The sequence below is a fragment of the Pinus tabuliformis genome, chromosome 4_2 (assembly GCF_031772625.1).
Source record: "Pinus tabuliformis cultivar Carrire ecotype Pingquan chromosome 4_2, CPIR1, whole genome shotgun sequence".
Taxonomy (NCBI): domain Eukaryota; kingdom Viridiplantae; phylum Streptophyta; class Pinopsida; order Pinales; family Pinaceae; genus Pinus; species Pinus tabuliformis.
This window is the reverse complement of record NC_142304.1, coordinates 1120413791-1120421242: the sequence shown is the minus strand read 5'-3', so window position 1 is coordinate 1120421242 and position 7452 is coordinate 1120413791.

The window sequence follows — 7452 nt, the reverse complement described above, 5'->3', positions numbered from 1 at the left end:
TCAATCAAAAAAATTAAGTTTCCATTGTTGGGTGGAAGAAATCAACTATGCAAGTTACATAGTAAATCACACTCCCATTAAATATTTAACTAATATAGCCAAAAGAAGCATGGAATAACATTAAGAGAGATGTAAGCCACGTATGTATCTTTGGTAGTGAAGAATGGGCCCACATTCCTAATGAAAAAGGGAAAGCTTTATAGCCTAAAAATGAGAAGTGTATTTTGTTGGATATTTTAAAGACATATAAAGTTATAGACTTATTTAACCTCACTCCAATGAAATAATCATTAGAAGAGATGTTAAATTTAATGAAAATCTCTTGGCATGTAAGCCTAATTTGGTGAGTGTGACCTCTTCGACTTGCAAGCCATCTTGATCATTTGTTATGTCTTCTCTTCCTATTATGGTTTCTTATTCTAATGATGGTATCGAGTATGAAAATTCACCTTCTCCTACTCACATTTCCACTTGAATATGAACCTGTGCATGCACCACAACTTCCCAAATGGATTCTATTCAACACGTGAAGAAGATAGTTATCTTGTTGGTGATACTATAGACCAACATTGTACTCATTCGTGGTATAAAGCCTCATCTCTTTTGGCTCATGTTTTAAAGACTCATGATCCAAAAACATTTGTAGAATCTTAAGGCCATCCATAATTGGAAACAACAATGAATGAAGAATATCGTTCCTTGATGGCAAACGATACATGGAAACTTGGACCTCTTCCAAGAGGAAGAACATTTTTCATATGTAAATGGGTATATAGAACTAAGTATTCATTATATGGAACTATTGAAATACATCAAGCATAATTAGTTGCTAAAGGATTCTCTCAAGTTAAAGAAAATGACTACAATGAAACCTTTTCCCTTGTTAACAAAATTAATTTGATTCTCCTTATTCTATCCCTTATTACCTCACATGGATGGGAGGTTTATCAGATGAATGCTAAGTTTTCCTTCTTGCATGGGGATCTACAAGAATAAATCTACATAAAACAACCTTCTGACCATGTTTAGAGAGACTCTAGCTTGTTTTCTCCCTTAATAAATCTATTTGTAGTTTTAAACATGCCTTTTGAGCTTAGTATGAAAAAGTGGATATCTTTCTTCTTGACATTGAATTTTCTAGATGGCATTCTAACTCTAACATCTACACCAAGAAAGTAGGAAGCCATCTCATAATCCTTTTTTTTTAGGTTGATGACCTTATCCTCATTGGTAGTGACCCTAAGCTTTTAACCCATGTGAAGTCAAGCCTCGAGAAGAAGTTTGAAATGAAAGACTTAGGATATTTGCATTATTTCATTGGCCTCTCAGTATTTCAAATGAAGGAATGGATTTCTCTTTCCCAATATAAGTATGCATGTGATTTTATTCATTGCTTTCACATGGAAGATTGTAAACTAACACCTTCTCCCTTTTAGTATGGAGTCAAACTTACTACCACCTACACTACATCTAAAATTGATGTCACTTTGTATCGTTGGTTATTTTGTAGTATCTCATATTTGAATCATACCCATCCTAATATTTCCTTTATTTTTGGTTGGGGGGGTCTTTCCTCTTCTTTCTTGACTTCTTTACGCGTAGCCTATTGCCTTGTATATGCAAACACCAAATGAAATTCATTGGAAAGAAGAAAAAGGGATACTTTGATATATTCGGGGTACATTATATTGCAGGGGGACTCCTTGTTGGTTTGTTTCACTGATTTAGATTGGGTTGGTGACCCTAATGATCAAAAATCTATTGCAAATTATGTTCTTAATCTTGGTTCTAGACCTATAAAAGGAAACAAGTTATTTATATTTCTTCAGTAGAAGCAGAGTACTGAGTAGTATTTAATGAAAGTAAAAAAGTGTTGTGGCTTTGATAAATCCTTTCAAAGTTTAGATTCCAACAACAACATCCAACCACCATCTAGTGCAATAATCAAAGTGTCATCAAACTCACCAAATTTCTAGTTCAACATTGACATAATAAACATAATAAGCTATAGATGTACTTCATCAAAAAGATCATTCATGATCAAATTGAATTTCTCTTTTCCCCTACATATAATCAGTTTTTAGACATTTCCACAAAGTCTCTTGTAGAAGCAAATTTTCATAACTTAGATCCATGTTAGGAGTTCAGGAAGTTGTCCTTATGGAGGGATAGGCTCTATTGTTCAATCATATCCAAAGATGTTCTTAAGGGGGGATATTAGGATATTTAGAAACTTAGGAGTTAGTTAAGTTCAACTTGGCCGAATGTGTCTATTATGTAAAAGTGTGTTTCTTAGTGTGTTTCTTCAGTATGCATTAGTTGCATTGTAATCTGACAGTGACAATATGTGCAAGACATAGAGTGATATGTTGAGTCATATTCTCATTTATACTAATGACTATTTATCTGTGGCTTGACACCTGATTGGTCCATGATCTTTATTTAAAGAGCATGGACGGTCATGGTTGATGATCGATTATCATAACTCTCTTATGAAAAAATAAATTGTACTAATTTAATTTCCTTGTCTGGCTATGTTGGCTAAGGTTGTGTATTGTTTTTCTCTTAGAGGGTTTTAAGCATGTAAAAAATTGGATTTTTGATCCTTGATCTAGTCTTGTGAGTGGTTATTGAAGGTGTTTGTCATATATGTAATACCATTTTTACCAGAACAACAAATATCTCAAACAAAAGCCACCAATATCGATAATTATCAAATGAATAATAAGACTTGTAGACACTGAAAGGTCCAAACTTGAAGTATGGAAAACTTGTAAATTCAGCAAGGAGGAAAATAAATTACTTAATACAACTTCCCCCCTTAATTTGTTCTAACTAAAAAAGATGATCAAAACATGGTACAACAATACTTTTTAAGAAGTCTAAACATTGTTACCATCAACACAAGTAATGAAATACTATCAATGAAGTCAACAACAAGATAGTGAGACAACAAAGTCCAATCAATTAATTGACTAGACAACAAAGCAACAACAACAGAAATTCTCTATCCATAAAGACAACCTATGTCATCATCAAACATCCCCTTCTTAAAAACGACTAAGGGAGTAGAAACAATCAAAGATTTGTCCATAAACAACCTAATCAACAATAATTTTCGACCAATCCTCAGTCGATCATTTCCAAAAGAAATCAAAAACAAATATGAAAGATATACAATTGAATAGTCGATGATACACAATGATATGAAATCCACAAACACCTATTTAAATGATTCCAAGAGAATCCATCAATCCATCCACAATCAATCCTAATGGTTGATATTGGTCCATGCTTTAGCATTTCATGTCAATTTTGCAATGATTTGAATGTGAATCTACTAGGATTGATAGGTAAGCTCCTTTGATTAGTATGAGGTGTTGATGTGGCTTTGATTCATGTTCTACAGAATCCTAGTGCAATTACATTTCCATTTGCAATGATATATTAATCCATCTCATCAATTTTCACAACAAAGTCAACAATGGGTTGTGTTTCTAGTAAGTTGACTTCACTAGTAACAAATGACACCTTCCTAAATTCAACAAGACCATGAGCCAAAGATGAGTCAATAGAAAAAACATATCCAATACCTACTCTAGGTGTATGCACTTTAGGGTTAATAGGAAGAAACATTCATTGTTCATTCTTTCCAAGTTCTCCTCCTGTGTAATCCATTTTGTGTAGTAGTCCCATTAGTGGTAGTGTGTTTTTCAAAACTACGTTGAACAAAAGCATGTGATGAAACATAATTAATAACATTAGAGCTACAACCAATATCATCATAGGTAGAAGAAAAAACAAGTGACCTTGACAACTCAACAACAATTTTTTTCTTAACATTATGTTGGTAATTGACTTCCAACACAAGATATTTTTTGCACTCCTGGAAGCCCTAAATTATCTCATTTTTCTTAGTTACTTACGGTAACAAGGGATTGTAATCTTCTTAAAGGCATGATATCTTTCAAACAATCTATCACTCTACTGGAAAAGGAGCAACTTCTTCACAAATCACTTCCACTTAGGTATGTAAATATACAACCTCATTATCTCACTTGGAAATTTCTCCTCCAACCTACAAATTTTCTTCTTCAAGACAACAATTTTATGAATGAGAGAGAGCCTTAAGTTCCTCCTCCAAATCATCAAGAAGGTCAATCTTGATCTCAAATTCATCTACAAGATTCTAAAAAAATGTTCCCATGGTTGTCTCGCATTATCAACCTTCCTAATTTTCTTAACCACAGTAATATGGAACAATGTAGCCTTAGTATGCAACCGATCTTTTGGTTCTTCATTCTTTGTATGCAAAAAATCAACAACTAACTACAAGTTAAGGACCTCGTTACAAAATTGAATAGGTACCTTTTTCTCACAAAGTTCCTTCAATCTGTTACCCATTGAAAAAAAATGTTAACAACACAATAAATTAGAAAATAAACTCAAAAGTAATAACCAACAATTAACTCACAAGAAAAGACACCCTTTAAACTAAATGTCAAGGAGGACATAAGAAACCAAGATGTATGCCCCATTTGTATCAAACTGGTTTCCCACTCTTCATACACAATTATCTATAGTATATCCCTAAAAATATTTTCTTGCTCTACACCCACTTCAAGCAAATAACCATTCAAGCTTATGTTCACAAGCTTGAGAAACATCAACAAAAGATTCCCTAAAACAAAACAAAATAGACCAAACCAGGCGACACAATTTGCAAAGGCCCACCAAAGTATTTTTTCTAAGTTTGGGAATTCACATGCAAATAGAAAATGACAATCAAAATTGCTTTACATCTTTGAGATGATTCATTGGAGACATATTCAATTGGAATAACAAGTTTTTACCTTTGTTGCCTAGATAATTGGATCTAAGAACATCATATAAGAATGGGTGGGCGAGAAAAACCCACATCCATTACCAGACTCGACCGCTCCTCCTCCCTTCAATCCCATTACGATATTAATCTTACTATAGTCTACACTAGTTAGATCCAGACTAATTGGAATTGCATAATGGTTGAGCATAGCCCCCAATAGCATTAGTCCCTCTCACCCAAATTGTGATCACTGACAGTATATGATTAGATCCATTGTCAAAATACAAAATATGTAATGAGAAAGGAAATAGTTCTCATTCGAACACTGGAAATTTTTTCTCATTCAAATACTGAAAAAATTAAGTTCCTAAGAAAATCAAATCAACGAGGTAGATAATATCTACTAGGATACCATATAAGAGTATATTATTCAATAGAAAATATTTATTGTAATACCATAGAAGAGTATGGTATATTACTCGTGTGTGTGTGTGTATGCTAATAGCAAACAAGACCCAGTGTTATCTAATAATAACTAAAAGAACTATATTTTAAATAAGATTACTAACTCATTAAAAGAACATATATTGAAAAAAAACCAAGTCTAATAATCACAATTAACCAACATAATAATTGTTTACTTTCAAATTAATTATAAATACTTACTTATACATATATCGAAAAATAGTAATATATGAGCAAACACAACAACAACAACAATAATAATAATAAAGAAAATGTAATATATTCCAAACCAATGTGTACAACTATTCACATTCAACCTAATACTTATTTAAATGCATGTTGATTATGCATATTTACCTGACTTTCCACTTCGTGTGTGTGTGTGTATATATATATATATATAGTGAACGATCCTAATATATCCCAAAACAATGTCTACGACTATTTACATTCAATATTTACATTCAAAAAAGACATGGAAATCAGTAAGTACCCATCACGATAATAATGAATATTGGATATGTTAATAATAATTGTTTACTTACAAGTTGATTATGCATACTCACTTGACTTTCCTTTTTATGTTTATGTTTATCTTGTGCTTGTACTTAAATGTTTACTTAAACATATATTGAAAAATAGTAATATATAAGCAAACACAATAATAATAATAATAAAGAAAATATAATATATTCCAAACCAATAACATATTAATAATAATAAAGAAAATGTAATATATTCCAAACCAATGTGTACAACCATTCGCATTCAACCTAATACTTATTTAAATGCATGTTGATTATGCATATTCATTATTCATATTTACCTGACTTTCCACTTCATATATATATATATATATATATATATATATATATATATAACAATAATAATAATAGTGAATCATCCTAATACATCCCAAAACAATGTATACAACTATTTACATTCAAAAAAGACATGGAAATCAATAAGTAACCATCATGATAATAATAACTGTTTACTTACAAGTTGATTATGCATACTCACTTGACTTTCCTTTTTATGTTTATCTTTATCTTGTGCTTGTACTTAAATGGACAATTGGCTTTCTTTTTTATATTTATCTCGTGTTTGTATAATTTCATATATAAATACATAAAGTGTAAGTGTATATTTCAATGTATACAACATTTATTAGTATTAGTATATTTTTTCTTGCAAAAAGAAATCCATATTTCCATTCATGTTTAAAAGAAAATATATTTTACATATACATACATAAAGTGTGCATTTACCTGGTTGTGCCTAGATCCATGAGTGGCTAAAAAAGAGGCACATGATTTACATAACAAATAATTTCTTAAGAAAAGTATTTAGAATGTGTGACCTAAATTCCTAATGAAGTGTAACAAAAAATACAAATAAAAAAATAAATACAAAACAAAGGAGAAGATCAAGAAATGTGGATATCTATCTTCTCCTTCTTTCCTTTCTTTTTTGTACTTGTTACCTATCCCCACCTTTGAGGTCCACTAGTCCAAGGGCCATCCTGTGATCATAATCCATTGTTGGATGCCCTTTTTTTGAATCAAAGCTTTCAGATACATGAACACGCTTCTTGTCCACAGTGTCATCCTCATTGTGATCTAGTTTTGTTTGACAATTTGAGTGTTGTAATGGTGCAAAAACTAACCCATTCTAAAAGAGTTGTGCTTGTTTCATCTTTAATCTGTGTGCCCCCATTTTCTTTTGTTGCATTCTTCATTGTGTCTTTTTTTTCATTTTTGGAAAGATTTGGGTCTGCAAACTATCACCCCGTTGGCAAAGATTTCATTTTGATAAGGTGACATGTTTGGAAGCAAGAATGTCATCTAAATGTGTATTCTCATAGTCAAGAAATTGTGACCATTGAAGGTTGTTCTATTTAAGTATGATGTGATCCAATAAACCTTTGTTAAAGTCTATCTCCACACAAATTCTAGCAAAAGGTAAAAATACCTTTCTTTGTTTTTCCATATCTCTCTTTTTGAACCTACCCAAAGTATTTCCAATACCTTCAAGGACTTGAGGGTGCCAAAAATGTAGAGGAAATTTTGCAAGTTGCACCCAAACCAGTAGTGTTGTGACTACCATGGTTGTTGCATCAAATTTAGGGAACCATGTAGTAGTAAAAAGCCCCGCTCTTC